Source organism: Pan troglodytes, chromosome 20, assembly GCF_028858775.2.
Source record: "Pan troglodytes isolate AG18354 chromosome 20, NHGRI_mPanTro3-v2.0_pri, whole genome shotgun sequence".
Lineage (NCBI taxonomy): Eukaryota > Metazoa > Chordata > Mammalia > Primates > Hominidae > Pan > Pan troglodytes.
Genome location: NC_072418.2, coordinates 38,373,699 through 38,390,113, shown reverse-complemented (window position 1 = coordinate 38,390,113; position 16,415 = coordinate 38,373,699).

Here is a 16,415-nt window from a genome sequence, read left to right as displayed (position 1 = left end):
ATCTGCATTTCCCCAATGACTAATGATGTTGAGCATATTTCCACGAATTTATTGTCCATTAGTATATCTTCTTTGGAGAAGTGTCTATTCAAGTACTTTGCCCATTTTTGAATTGGGTTGTTTGTTTTTTTGTTGTCAAGTTGTAGGAGTTCTATATATATTTTGAATATTAGTCCCTTGTTAGATATATGATCTGCAAATATTTTCTTCCATTCTCCAGGTTTTTTTCACTTTCTTGATAGTGTCCTTTGGTGCACAAAAGTTCTTAATTTGATGAAGTTCAATTTACCTACTATTTTTTCTTCCTTGTACTTTTGGTATCCTATTTATGCAGTTGTTGCCAAGTCCAATGTGATGAAGATTTTCAACAATATTTTCTTCTAAGAGTTTTATAGTTTTAACTCTTAAATTGAGTCTTTGAGCCACTTTGTTTTATTTCATTTTATTTTTTGAGACTGAGTCTCACTTTGTCGCCCAGGTTGGAGTGCAGTGGTGTGATCTCCGCTTACTGCAACCTCCACCTGCCGGGTTCAACCGATTCTCATGCCTCAGCCTCCCAAGTATTTGGGATTACAGGTGCGTGCCACCACACCAGGTTAATTTTTGTATTTTTAGAAGAGATGGGGTTTCACCATGTTGGCCAGGCTGGTCTCGAACTCCTGACCTCAAGTAATCTACCTGCCTTGGCTTCCCAAAGTGCTCACATAGGTGTGAGCCACTGCACCCGGCCTGGGCCATTTTAATTTTAGTACGTGGTAGAAGGGTCCAACTTCATTTTTTTGCATATGGATATTCAGTTTTCCCTCTACCATTTGTTGAAAACACTGTCCTTTTCCCATTAAGTGGTCTTGGCTTCCTTGTCAAAAATCAATTAATCATATATGTGAGGGTTTGTTTCTCGGTTCTGTATTCTATTTCATTGATCTATACGCCTATCCTTATGCAAGTACCATATGTTTTAATTACTATAGCTCTGTAGTAAGTTCACAGATGGGAAGTGTGAGTCCTCTAACTTTATTCTTCTCTTTCAGTATTGTTTTGGTTATTGGGGGCCCCTTAAAACTCCGTATAAATTTGAGGATCTGCTTCCATTTCTTTGGGAAAAGACGTTGGAATTTTGATCAGCATTGTGTTGAATCTGTAGATTGTTTTGGGTAGTATTGACATTTTTAATGTTAAGTCTTTGTATCCATGAACACATCTTGCCATTTATGCCATTTATTTAGATACTTGTTAATTTATTTTATCAATCTTTTTTTTTTTTTTTTTTTGAGACTGAGTCTTGCTCTGTCACCCAGGCTGGAGTGCAGTGGCCCAATCTCAGCTCACTGCAAGCTCCGCCTCCCAGGTTCACGCCATTCTCCTGCCTCAGCCTCCTGAGTAGCTGAAACTACAGGCGCCCACCACCACGCCCGGCTAATTTTTTGTAGTTTTAGTAGAGATGGGGTTTCATCGTGTTAGCCAGGATGGTCTCGATCTCCTGACCTCGTGATCCGCCCGCCTCGGCCTTCCAAAGTGCTGGGATTACAGGCTTGAGCCACCGTGCCAGGCCTTATTTTAGCAATCTTTTGTCATTTTCAGTGTACAAGTCTTTCGCCTCCTTGGTTAGATTTATTCCTAAGTATTTAATTGTTTTAGATGCTGTTGTAAATGAAATTGTTTTCTCAATTTCCTCTTCGGATTGTTCAGTGCTGGTGCATAGAAACATGACTGATTTTTGTGTGTTGATCTTGTACCCTGCAACTTGTTTATTAACTGTAGTAGCTGTCTTGTGAATTCTTTTGGATTTTCTGTACATAGATCGTGTCATCTGTGAATAGAGATAGTTTTACTGCTTTCTTTCCAATCTGAATGACTTTTATTTCCTTTTTCTGTCTGATAGCTCTGGGTGGAACTTCCAATACAGTGTTCAATAGCCATGGTGAAAATGGCCATCTTTGTCTTATTCCTGATCTTAGGGGGAAAGCTTTCAATCTTTCACCATTGAGTATGATGTTAGCTGTGAGTTTTTCATAAATACCCTTTATCACATTGAGGAATTTTCCCTGTATGATTAGTTTTCTGTTTGTTTTTTTTTAATCATGAAGGTGTGTTGAATTTTGTCAAATACCTTTTCTGTATTAATTCAGATGATCATGTGTGTGTTTTTTACCTTCATTCTAATAATGTGATGTATTACATTGATTAATTTTCTTATGTTGAACCACCCTTGCATTCCTGCATAAATCATACTTGGATATTTGAGTAATCCTTTTAATATGCTAATGAATTTGATTTGCTAATTTTTTTGAGGATTTTTGTATCTATATTCATATGGGATATTAGTCTGTAATTTTCTTTTCTAGTGATTTCTTTATTTGGCTTTGGTATTATGGTAATACTGGCTGCACAGAATGAGTTAGAAAGTGTTTCCTTCTCTTCAATTTTTTGGAAGTTTGAAAATTATTTGTGTGAATTCTTCTTTAAATGTTTGGTTGAACTAACTCATGAAGCCATCTGGTTTAAGATTTTTCTTTGCTAGGTGGTTTAAAATTAGTGGTATTGCCACTTTCATTTCTGATTTTAGTTATTTGCGTCTTCTCTCTTTGGTGCTTCATCAGTCTCACCAAAGGTTTGCCAATTTTGTTAATCTTTTCAAAAAACCAACTTTTGGTTTTATAGATTTTTTGTCTATTCTCTTTCTCTATTTTATGAGTTTCTGCTCTAGTCTCTATTATTTCCTTTCTTCTGCTGGCTTTGGCTTTTGTTTGCTCTACTTTTTCTAGTTCCATAAGATGTAAGTCAGGTTATTAATTTGAGATAGTTATTCTTTTTACATGGGCATTAATAGCTATTAATTTCCCTCTGAGCACTGTTTTTGGGGCATCTCATAAGTTTGGTATATTTTGTTTTCTTTCCTACTTGTCCCTAAGTATTTTCTGATTTCCTTTGTGATTTCTTCTTTGACCTGTTGGTTGTTTAAGAGAATGTTGTTTAATTTTCACATATTTGTGAATTTTCATTTTTCCTTCTATTATTGATTTCTAACTTTATCTTGTTGTGATCAAAGAAAAGAGTTCGTTTGATAGGTATTTTAAAATCTACTGAGATTTAACTTATGCCTCAACATGTCATCTATCATAGAGAATGTCTCATGTGCACTTGGACTTTTTTTTTAATTGGGTGAGTGTTCCATATGTATCTGTTAGGTCTAGTTGGTTTTTGTGTTGTTCAAGTCCACTATATTTTTACTTACTTTCTGTCTGTGTGTTCTATCCATTATTGAAAGTGGGATTTTGAACTCTCCAACTATTATGGTAGAACTGTGTATTTCTCCTTTGAGTCTATCCATTTTTGCTTTATATTTTGAGGTCTGTTATTAGGTGCAGAAATGTTTATAACTGTTACATCTTATTGAGATATTTAACTTTTTATTAATTTGTAATGTCTGTCTTGTCTCTTGTAAATTGTTTTGATTTAAAGTCTATTTTGTCTGATATTCGCATAGCCACTCAAGCTATCTTTTGGTTACTGTTTGCATGGAATATCATTTTCCATATCTTTTGCTTTGAACATATTTGTGCCTTTGGATCTAACATGAATCCTTTATAGACAGCATATTGTTGGGTGGTTTTTAAAAATACATTCTGGAAATCTCCGTCTTGATTTAAAGAAATGACTATCAGCAAAATTACTGCCGTTTTGCTACTTGTTTTGTATATACCTTATGGCTTTTTGTCCCTCATTTTCTCCATTACTGTTTATGTTTAATTTTTTTTTGTAGCGAAATGTTTTGATTCTCTTTTCATTTCCAGTTGTGTATATTTTGTAGCTTTTTATTTTGTGGTTATAGAGGAGATTATATTATATATAAAACCTAAAATTATAATACTCCAATTTACATTTATACCAGCTTAATTTCGATAGTATATATATAAACTCTGCTCTTATATAGCTCTGTCACTCCTTTTCCTTTTTCTTTCTTTTTTTTTTTTTTTTTTTTTTTTTGAGATGGAGCCTTGCTCTGTCACCCAGGCTGGAGTGCAATGGTGCAATCTTGGCTCACTGCAGCCTCTGCCACCTGGGTTCAAGCAATTCTGCTGCCTCTGCCGCCCCAGTAGCTGGGATTACAGGTGTCTGCCACCATGCTCGGCTAATTTTATTTTTCTATTTTTAGTAGAGATGAGATTTCGCCATGTTGGCCAGGCTGCTCTTGAACTCCTGACCTCAGGTACCTCAAGTGATCCACCTGCCTCTGCCTCCCAAAGTGCTGGGATTACAGGCATGAGCCACCATACCTGGCCTCTGTCATTCCTTTTCTGTTGTCAGTGTCACAAATCACACCTATATACATTGTTTTCCCAATAATGAAGATTAATAATTGTTTTCATCCATTTTATTTTATATCATGTAGACAATAAAAAGTGAAATTACAAACTCAAATTATGATAACAGTAGCTTTTATAATTGCTCATGTATTTACCTTTAGCAGAGATTTTAATTTTTTTCTTCATGTCTTCAAATTACTGTCTGCACTCTTTCATTTCAACCTGAAGGACTTCGTTTAGCATTTCTAGTAGGGAAGGACTAGTGGTAATGAACTCCCTCAGCTTTTGTTTATCCAGGAATATCTGAACTTCTTCCTCATTGTTGGAGGATAGATTGGGTAGCTATAGAATTCTTGGTTGATAGGTCTTTTTTTTCTTCTTCTTCTTTTGGCATGTCAAGTGTATTAACCCACTGCCTTTGGCATCCAAGGTTTCTAATGATAAATCTGCCAATAATCTTATTGAGGATTTCTTGAATGTAACAAGTTGCTTCTCTCTTGCTGCTTTCAAGATTGTTTCTTTGGCTTTGGCTTTTTACAGTTTGATTATAATGTGTCTCAGCTTGAATCTCTGGGTTTTTCATACTTGGAGTTTGTTGAGTTTTTAGATTTGTTGATTCATGTCTATCATCAAATTTGGGAAGTTTTCAATCTTATTTCTTAAAATTACAATTCTTTCTTCCTCTTTTTCTCTCTCTTCTCCTTCTGGACCTCCCATAATATGTATGTTGGTCTCCTCTGTGGTGTCCCACAGATCCTTTAGGCTCTGTTCAGCTTTCTTTAATCTTTTTTCTTCCTGTCCCTCAGACTCAATAAATTTTCCTGTCACCAAGTTTGCTGATTTTTCTTCTGCCTGCTCAAATCTCTTTTTGAGCCCCTTCAGTGAATTTTGTATTTCAGTAATTGTATTTTTAGCTCCAGAATTTTCCTTTTGGTTCCTTTTTGCATTTTCTGTCTTTTTGCTGATATTCTTCTTTTGTTCATACATCATTTTTCTGTCTTCGTCTATGTCTCCTTTAGCTGTTTGAGCATCTTTGAGACAGTTATTTATGTCTTTGTCTAGTAAGTCTACCACCTGGGCTTCCTCAGGTATTGTTTATTTATTTTTTCTTTGAATGGGCCATACTCTCTTGTTTCTTTGTATGTCTTTGTATGTCTTGTGACTTTTTTGTTGAAAATGGACATTTGAATCTTACAATGTGCTAACTCTGGAAATCAGCTTTTCCCCATTCCCCAGGGTTTGCTGGTTTTTTTGTTTGTTTATTGTTAAAAGATGTATCTGTGCTAGGATCAACCTAAAATGAAAGCTTATGATCATCTTAGGTCTTTTCTGAATTTGCATCTTTCCCTGAGCTTGTGCAGTGACTTTCTAAATTCCCTTGTATGCACAGTTGCTTTTGAATATCCTAATCCCTAAATGTCCACCTTCCAAAGGGAACAAAAGGGGAGAAAATCCAGTGGCTATCCCTTTATACCTTCTGGAAGCCAGTTCAGCTGGTGGGGATTAAGCCAATCGTGGCCCACCCCCTGTGTCTGCACAACCATGATCAGAAGTATTAATCCAGAGTCCCAACACAGAACTCTGATATTTGGAGGATGAGTCCATATTGCTAACCCCTAGATAATAATACTGGCTGATACTTTATAGATAACATCTCATCAAATCCACACAAGAGCACTATGTGGCCAGTACAATTAAAATCCTTTGAAAATAAGGAAACGGAGGGTCACAGAGTGAAAGCCATTTGATCAGTCTTTCATTGCTGGAAGAGACTTCACTGAAGTTCCTCATCTATGTAAGAAAGAGAAAGCAGCCTCTAACAGCTGGGAGCTGGCCTAACAGTAACAACTGGGTCTTGGTGTTGCTAGCAGCTTGTCTAGAATGCACTGTTAGGTCATGATGTTCTCCTGTTGAAGGTGAACAATGTTCACAGAACAACAACAACAAAGGCCTGTCTGTGACTCTGATGCATCTAGATAGAAACAAGACTGCTCTGTAATTATGCCTGCACAGAGACAAAACAGGAACACTGTCCAAACCACAAAATATCAAGCATCCCCTTCTCTCAGCTGATCTGAATGGCTGCTGTTTCTTTACCAATTTCAGTTTTAGCTTTGCTCCGTTCTTCTCACCTTCTAGAAAAGATAGAATTGGTTACACTCGTGGTGGGCAAAGGACATGACCAAACACTTTTCAAAAGAAAATATACATCTGGCCAAGAATCATATAAAAAAGCTCAACATCACTAATCATTAGTGAAGCGCAAATCAAAACCACCATGAGATACCATCTCACATCAGTCAGAATGGCTATTATTAAAAAGTCAAAAAACAACATGCTGGCGAGGTTGCAGAGAAAAAGGAATGCTTACACACTGTTGGTGGGAGTGTTAATTAGCATGTAAGACAGTGTGGCAATTCCTCAAAGACCTAAAAACAGAACTACCATTCAACCTAACAAGCCCATTACTGGGTATACACCCAAAGAAATATAAATTGTTCTATCATAAAGACACATGCACACTTATATTCATTGCAGCACTATTCACAATAGCAAAGACATAGGATCAACCTAAATGTCCATCAATGGTAGACTGGATTAAAAAAATGTGGTACATATACACTATGGAATACTATGCAGCCATAAAAAAGAATGAAATCATGCCCTTTGCAGGAACAAGAATGGAGCTGAAGGTCATTATCCTTAGCAAACTAATGCAGAAAGAGAAAAGTAAATACCGCATGTTCTCCCTTATAAGTGGAATCTAAATGATGAGAACACAAATACATAAAGGGGAACAACACGCACTGGAGCCTATCAGAGGGTAGAGTGTGGGAGGAGGGAGAGGATCAGGAAAAATAGCTAAGGGGTACTAGGCTTAATACCTGGGTGATGAAATTATATGTACAACAAACCCCCATGATATAAATTTACCTCTATAAGAAACCTGCACACATACCCCTGAACTTAAAATCAAAAGTTTGAAAAAAAAGAATTGGTTACACTTTTTGATAGCACCCAACCCAAAGCAAATCCCCACTTCTTTGAATCCTTCCCACAATCATACAACACAGCCCAAATTCTGTTAGTCTTCTCTGACACCTTCTTCCTGAGACACCACACCATTCCCCATGGTGTACATCTGCCCTCACTGCAGCAAGTCAAAAAACCTAACTTTGTTCATAGGTGCATGCCTGATTGTCTTTGGCTGATGGGTATTCACATAGCAAACCTGTTCCCACCTCAAGACCTTTGCATGTGCGGTGTGCTTAGTTCAGACCTTGCTTTCTCTGGATTTTTTTTTTTTTTTTTTTTTTTTTGAGACAGAGTCTCACTCTGTCACCCAGGCTAGAGTGCAGTGGCACAATCTCAGCTCACTACAACCTCCACCTCCCAGGTTGAAGCAATTCTCCTGTCTCAGCCTCCTGAGTAGCTGGGATTATAGGCGTGCACCACCACACCTGGATAATTTTTGTATTTTTAGTAGAGATGGGGTTTCACCATGTTGGCCAGGCTGGTCTTGAACTCATGATCTCAGGTGCTCCACTTGCCTCAGCCTCCCAAAGTGCTGGGATCACAGGCATGAGTCACTGTGTGAATCTTCATAACCGTCTTATATAGGTCTGCTCAAATGTCACTTCTTCAGAGAAGCCTTCTCTTCTCACCTACCTCTCTCCCCACAGGCTGGGCATGGTGTCCCACACCTGTAATCCCAGTACTTTGGGAGGCTGAGACAGGAGGATAGTTTGAGGCCGTAAGTTTAAGACAAGCCTCTACATGGTGTATACATTTTCTTTATCCAGTCTACCATCTCTACCAAAAATTTAAAAAATTAGCTAGGCATGGTGGCACGTCCCTGTAGTCCTAGCTACTTAGGAGGCTGAGACAGGAGAATCACTTGAACCCAGGAGTTTCAGGCTGCAGTGAGCTATGATTACACCACTGCACTCCAGCCTGGGTGACAGAATGAGACCCTGTCTCAAAACAAATGAATAAATAAAAATAAAATAGTCTCTATATTAGTTGGCTAGGGCTGCCATAACAAACACCAGAGACTGGGTGGTTTAAACAACAGAAATTTATTTCTTCGCAATTCTGTAAGCTAGAAGTCCAAAATCAAGGTGTTGGCAGGTTTGGTTTCATTCTGAGGCCTTTCTTCTTGGTGTGCAGATGGTTCCCTTTTCACTATGTCCTCACATGGTCATCCCTCTGCCTGGGTTCTAATTCCCTCATCTTTTAAGGGCACTAGTCATATTGGATTAGAACCCACCCTAACAACCCTATTTTAACTTAATTACCTCTTTAAAAGCCCTGTTTCTCAATACAGTCATATTATGAGGTATTGGGGGTCAGTGTTTCAACGTATGAACTTGTGGGGTCACAATTCATCGCCTAATAGTCTCCATCCCCAATCTCTCTTTGCGCCTTCTTTTTTTCTTCAAAGCATTTACCATGACCCGATGTTTTATTAGTCATTTATTTGTTTACCATCTGTGTATTAGTCTATTTGCATGCTACTATGAAGAAATATCCGAGACTGGGTAATTTCTAAAGAAAAAGATGTTTAATGGACTCAGAGCTGCACATGGCTGGGGAGGCCTCATAATCATGGTGGAAGGCAAAGGAGGAGCAAAGGCGTGTCTTACATGGCGGCAGGCAAGCAACCGTGTGTAAGGGAACTGCCCTTTATAAAACCATCAGATCTCACCAGGCATGGTGGCTCATGCCTGTAATCCCAGCACTTTGGGAGGCCGAGGCAGGTGGATCATTTGAGGTCAGGAGCTCAAGACCAGCCTGGCCAACATGGTGAAACCCCCTCTCTACTAAAAATATGAAAATTAGCTGGGCATGGTGGTGCACATCTGTAATTCCAGCTACTCAGGAGGCTGAGGCACAAGAATCGCTTGAACCAGGGAGGCAGAGGTTGCTGTCAGCTGAGATCGTGCCACTGCACTTCAGCCTGGGCAGCGGCAGAGTGAGACTCTCCCTCAAAAAAAAAAAGAAAGAAAGAAAGAAAGAAAAAAACCATCAGATCTTGTGAGACTTATTCACTATCATGAGAATAGCATGGGAAAAACCTGCTCTCATGATTCAATTACCTCCCATCGGGTCCCTCCCATGACACGTGGGGATTATGAGAGCTACAATATGAGATAAAGTTTGGGTGGGGACACAGCCAAACCATATCACTGACCAAAGCATTCAATTGCCAGTTCATGACTTGCTATACTCCCTTATCCTGCCATTAGCAACTAATGATGTTGCAGATGGTACCACCTCTGTTAGCCACAGTATCTGAAGGGGCTTTGTGGAGTAGAGCTCTCCCCAGCCAAATTTGGACATGTCGCATGAAAAAAAATTTTATTAAGCCACTAAGATTTTAGAATCCTTTGTTACATAGCATAACTTAACCTATCCTGACTAATACATCCCCACTAGGATGTAAGCTCCAAGAGGTCAGGGACTTAGCCTGGATCCTTGGTGTCTGGTGCAAGGTGGATGAGTGATATGGTTTGGTTTTGTGTCCCCGCCCAAGTCTCATCTTGAATTGTAATCCCCACAGGTCAAGGGAGGGACCCAGTGGAAGGTAATTGGATTATGGGGGTGGTTTCTCCCCTGCAGTGAGGGAGTTCTCATGAGATCTGATGCTTTAAAAGTAGCTGGCAGTTCCCCAATTGTTGTCTCTTTGCTGCCACCTTGTGAAGGTGCCTGCTTCCCTTTCGCCTTGCACCATGATTGGAAGTTTCCTGAGGCCTCCCCAGCCATGCAGAACTGTGAGTCAATTAATCCTCTTTTCCTTATAAATTTACCAGTCTCCAGTAGTTCTGGCCGGGTGCTGTGGCTCACATCTGTATTCCCAGCACTTTGGGAGGCCGAGGCGGGCAGATCACTTGAGGTCAGGAGTTCAAGACCAGCCTGGTCAACATGGTGAAACCCCGTCTCTACTAAAAATACAAAAATCAGCTGGGCATGGTGGTACATGCCTGTAATCCCACCTACTTGGGAGGCTGAGGGAAGAGAATTGCTTGAACCTGGGAGGCAAAGGCTGTAGTGAACCAAGATTGCACTACCGCACTCCAGCCTGGGGGCTAGAGAGTGAGACTCTGTCTCAAAAAAAAAAAAGGAAAGTCTCAGCAACTTGTCTGGGGTCATGTGGCTCACACAGTGCCTGGCACAATTCTGGTACAACTAATATTTTCCCATCAGTCAATGCTGTGGAAGACATGGTTGGCTACACCAAATCAGCATTCTTTTCTACAACTCTCCTGCATACAAAACCCTGATTTTGTTTGGGTCTTCAGTGGCTTCTGCTAAGAAAAAGCTGACCTTACCCAATCTTAGGGAACAAATTCTAATTGGTTTAAGCCAACGATGTAAGCTTCATTTATTTTCAGAGATTGGTTTAGACCTGGGCATGGGCCCCAATCCTGGCCAGTAGAACTTTAGGGGAGAGCTGATGTGAGGATTTTGGAAATGGTTTTAACTCTGTGATATAAAGGAGAACACGAGAGGAAAAATCCCTTGTAATAGACATTAGCCATGGAAATCATTACTGCCATTTGCCAAAAGATTCCTGGAAATAGTAGAGTTCCATTTTTTTTTTTTTTTTTTTTTTTTTGAGATGGAGTCTTGCTCTGTCGCCCAGGCTGGAGTGCAGTGGCGCGATCTCGGCTCACTGCAAGCTCCGCCTCCCAGGTTCACGCCATTCTGCTGCCTCAGCCTCCCCAGCAGCTGGGACTACAGGCGCACACCACCACGCCCGGCGAATTTTTTTGTATCTTTAATAGAGATGGGGTTTCACGGTGTTAGCCAGGATGGTCTCGATCTCCTGACCTCGTGATCCGCCTGCCTCAGCCTCCCAAAGTGCTGGGATTACAGGCGTGAGGCACGGCGCCCAGCCAGAGTTCCATTTCTTTTGTTGGCTTGGTGGATTGTTGGTGCCATGTAGCTGTTTCTAGCCAATGGTTTGTGAGCAAGTGACATGACGTGTTACTTAAGGGCAAAGCATTTAATGTAGACCCAAAATCTTACAGAGAGCTCTTTCTTTCTCCTTGGAAGAAACTGAAAATGTTTGAGATGGCAGTTGCGCCATCGCCCTGGATTCCTGAGTGATTCCAATACCAATGCACAATGAGTAAAAAGTAAACCTTTCTTGTTTTATGTGGTTGAGATTTGGGGGGAAATTTTTTTTTTTTTTTTTTTTTAGATGGAGTCTTGCTCTGTCACCCAGGCTGGAGTGCAGTGGCATGATCTCAGCGCGCTGCAACCTCCACCTCCCGGGTTCAAGTGATCTTCCTGCCTCAGCCTCCCAAGTAGCTGGGACTTCAGGTGCATGCCACCACACCTGGCTAATTTGTGTATTTTTAGTAAAGACAGGGTTTTGTCATTTTTTGTATTTTTAGTAGAGACAGGGTTGGCTAGGTTGGTCTCAAACTACTGACCTCAGGTGATCTGCCCTCCTTAGCCTCCCAAAGTGCTGGGATTACAGGCGTGAGTCACCACACCTGGCTGGAAGTTTATTATAGTAGCAAATAACTTATCTAGATTGATACCAAAATAGTATCAGGAGTAGGGTGCTGAGGTAATCAAAAATAAAAAGACAGCATTGGCTTAGATACCTCTGGGACTAAGACACTTATTTGAAACCAGAAGGATGGAGGCTGTTGCCTGAGATACTCTGGAAGGCAGATAATTTATTTAATGGACTTGTAGCTTTCAAGGAAGCTGCTGGAATATAAGATGTTAGCAGTATAAGTTGGCCAAAGTTAGCTAAAAATTGAGAAGGGCTTTGAGAGATAAAGTCCAATTAGAATTCAGCTTTTGACAAGGATAAAATCAAAAGTATAAGCCTAGGTAAATAATTATTACCCATTGTTTAAAAATTCTCTGAATGAATTAAGATACTACCAGAAAACGCTTTCAGGTGGACAAATGTCTCCATGAAAGAGAGTTAAGAGATATAGCTCGCCAAGGATGGCTGATAGAGTTTAAGGTACCTGAAATGAGAAAGAGACAGAAAGAGAGAGAGGATAAGAACATCTTTTTTTTTTTTTTTTTTTTTTTTTAGACAGAGTCTTGTGCTGTTGCCCAGGCTGGAGTGCAGTGGTGTGATCTTGGCTCACTGCAACCTCCATCTCCCAGGTTCAAGCAATTCTCCTGCCTCAGCCTGCTATGTAGCTGGGATTACAGGAGCCCACCACCACACCTGGGTAATTTTTGTATTTTTAGGAGAGACAGGGTTTCACCATGTTGCCCAGGCTGGTCTCGAACTCCTGGCTTCAAGCAATCCTCCCACCTTGGCCTCCCAAAGTGCTGAGATTACAGGCGTGAGCCACCATGCCCAGCCTGAGAACATCTCGAACAGACCTACGGCTATGTGTGTGTTTTTGTTTGTTTGTTTGTTTGTTTGTTTACATATTTAGTTGACTGGAGGCTTATAAGAACCGTAGGTCCCAAACTGTGGGAGATAGAAAGCAGGCTGAGTAAACTGCTGATGTCTCAAGGAGGGCACATCTTCAGATGTAGCCAAGGAGAATATGAGAAAAGGAGATATTTCCCTGGAGAGTGAGACATGACCCACAGAGAACAATGATTTGGGAATCCCCCTACCCTCCCCACACACACCAAGGAGCTGCTTCGGTGCTAGTTAAGGAATCTTTCCCATCCTTGTAATGTTTTCCCACTGGATTGCAGAAGTGGTACAGAGCAGTGATTTCTGTGTGTCTTCCCTTTCTCTCTCTCTCTTTCTTTTCTCTTCTCTCTCTCTCTCTTTCTTTCTTCTTTCTCTTTTTTTTTTTTTTGAGACAGAGTCTTTCTCTGTTGTCCAGGCTGGAGTACAGTGGTGTGATCTCAGCTCACTGCAACCTCTGCCTCCCGGGTTCAAGAGATTCTCCTGCCTCAGCCTCTCAAGCAGCTGGGAATACAGGCATGCACCACCACACCTGGCTAATTTTTGTATTTTTAATAGAGACGGGGTTAGACGGGGTTTCACCATGTTGGTCAGGCTGGTCTTGAACTCCTGGCCTCAGGTGATCCACCCGCCTCAGCCTCCCAAAGTGTGCTGGGATTACAGGTGTGAGCCACTGGGCCCTGCCTCTTCTTCCACTTTCTGATGGTCATAAAGTCATTTTGTCCCATTCCATCATTATATATTGGGTATGTGGAGGGCCAATACCCAATTGCCTTTGTAGTTCATTTGTTCTGATTTAAGCTCACCCATTTTGTTTCCTGCCTAGCTCATGTGGATATTTGACCTTCGACCCTACAACCTATGACAAGCCATTTGATGACACGAACTGAATTGTACTCCTGGAAGCACAGTGGATCAAGAGTCATTCCATTGCCGAGGCTGATCCTCGAGTTTTGTGAGTGACTTCACAATGGCCAGGGAGTTCCTAGCCTCCTTCTACAGCCTTGGTCCACTATGCTGGACACCCTGTGGCTGCTTAGCCTTTCTTGCCCCACTCTGTGGGCCTAGATGTTAATCAGCTGTGCCTACAAGGACCTCTGCCAGCGAGCCCTACTCTCAGGCAGTGATGCTGTCCTGAAGTGTGACCATCCCATGGCACTCTGGTACTTCTCTTCCATTCTTGGGGAAGATCCTTCTCTGCTTAATTCAATGCCTGACAGAAGGAAACTGCCTGGGGGTAGCCTTCAACTGACCAACCCTCAGCCCTCCCAGACCGGCCTCTATCGCTGCCAGGGCAATGATGATACCCTCATGGTACAATACGAGATCGACTTCCAGGTTGTCACCACCCTTCATGTTATGCACAAGAGCCTGGACAAAAGTCCCTGCAGAATGAGACCCTGATCCTGGATGGCAAGGTACTCATCTTTACCCACTGGGACCCCCGGCAGGACTGTAACCGCTGTGGGGAACTGGGTGAGTGCAGACGCCTGGGGTACTGCTACATTGAGGAGCCCGTGGAAAAACCCATGCCCTGCCGGCTGTATCTGAGAGATGAGAAGATGCAATTCAGCCGCATGCGGCCCGAACTGCAGGTGGAAGCCTGCCACGTACCCTGCAACCCCGTCAAGGAAATTCACCAGCCATACCTCATCTTTGATTTTTAACAGCCCGGCAAGTGGACGAACAACAGGTGGCTCACCTGCCCCTTGGCCTCCATCTACAGGTGACAGGACCAGGGCCGTAGCCCTGCCCTTGACCCTCACCCAGGCTTTGTTTTCTGTGTTCACCTGGGCTCATGGGTTACCTTCCAACAGAAAACTGGGCTCCGTCTCCCAGCCCATAAGCCTTCATGTTGGTTCTGCTAAGGAAAAGGTCTCCTCACTGGCTTGCTGAGATGCGCATGCAGGAAGAATTCCCTGGTGTTTCCTCTGAGTGTGCCCTGGGCAGGTGATGTTAGGGACACAGCAATGACCTAGTTCTTGTCTGCACAGGCTTCTGATATTCAGGGGGAGGCCAAATGTAGAATCTAGAGACCAAGCTACTCAGGCCCATGGGCTCATGACAATGTAGACACTGATGTTTCCGTCTCCTGATTGGACCCTGGATACAATTTATCTATCCATCCTTGTCCCAGTGCCACAGTGTCTTGATTTTCTTTTTTTTTTCCTTTTATTTATTTATTTATTTATTTTTGAGATGGAGTCTCCCTCTGTTGCCCAGGCTGAAGTGCAATGGCGCAATCTCAGCTTACTGCAACCTCCATCTCCCAAATTCAAGCGATTCTCCTGCCTCAGCCTCCCAAGTAGCTGGGATTGCAGGCACCCGCAACCATGCCCGGCTAATTCTTATATTTTTAGTAGAGAAGGGGTTGGCCAGGCTGGTTTTGAACCCCTGACCTCAAGTGATCTGCCCTCCTTGGCCTCCCAAGTGCTGAGATTACAGGCACAAGCCACTGCACCCAGCCCACAGTGTCTTTTTATACCTTTCAATAAGTCACAATATGTGGTAGTGTTTCCCAACTTTGTTCTTCAAGATTGTCTTGGTTATTCTTGGCCCATTATATACAAATTTTGGAATCAGTTTGTAGTTTCCACCCCAAAACTCTTATTTTTTTTTAATTGGGACTTTATTGAATCTAAAGATAAATTTGGGGTAAATCAATATATATTCAATATTTAGTCTTCCAATCCGTGAATGTGGCAAATACTTCCATTGTTTAGTCTTTCTTTAATTTCTCCCAATAATGTGAAGTTATTAATGTAGAGGACTCACGTATCTTTTATTATATTTATTCCTAGGTATTTAATTTTTTCATACTATCCTATAGTAATCTTTTAAGTTTCATCTTTTAATTCTTTGTTGCTGGTATATAAATCATATTTAATATATGACCTTATATCTAATTTTTTGCTTGTATCTTACCTCCAGTAAAATGGTGAATGGAAAAGTTGATGGCAGAAATACTTGTGTTATTCTTAGTATTTTACTATGAAGTATAATTTAGCCCTAGGTGTTTTTGTTTGTTTGTTTGTTTTTTGTTTTTTTTTGAGACAGGGTCTCACTCTGTTGCCCAGGCTGGAGTGCAATGGCGCAATCTCAGTTCACTGCAACCTTCGCCTCCTGGGTTCAAATGATTCTCCTGCCTCAGCCTCCCAAGTAGCTGGGACTACAGGCACCCACCATCACACCCGGCTAATTTTTGTATTTTTAGTAGAGATGGGGTTTCGCCATGTTACCCTAACTGGTCTCGAACTCCTGACTTCAGGTGATCCACCCGCCTCGGCCTTCCAAAGTGCTGGGATTACAGGTGTGAGCCACTGTGCCCGGCCTGTCCTAGGTTTTTAATAGAAACACTTTATCTTCTTAGAAAATTTCCTTTTGTTCCTAGTTTGCCAAAAGTTTTGAGCCATAAATGAATGTTGAGTTTTATCAGATGCATTCTCTGTATCTACTGAGATAATAATATGGTTTTTCTCCTTTATTCTGTTAATGTGGTGAATTACATTAATTGATGTGCAAATATAGCCCAAATTTGCCGTCCTGAAATAACCCAATTTGGTCTTTATATTTATCCTTGTGTAAAGAAAATCACTGGAATCAATTTGCAATATTTTCTTTGGGATAGTGTGTCTATGTTTACAAAAGAGATTGACCTGAGGTTTTTCTTTGTTGTAATGTCCTTATAAGGTTTTGAG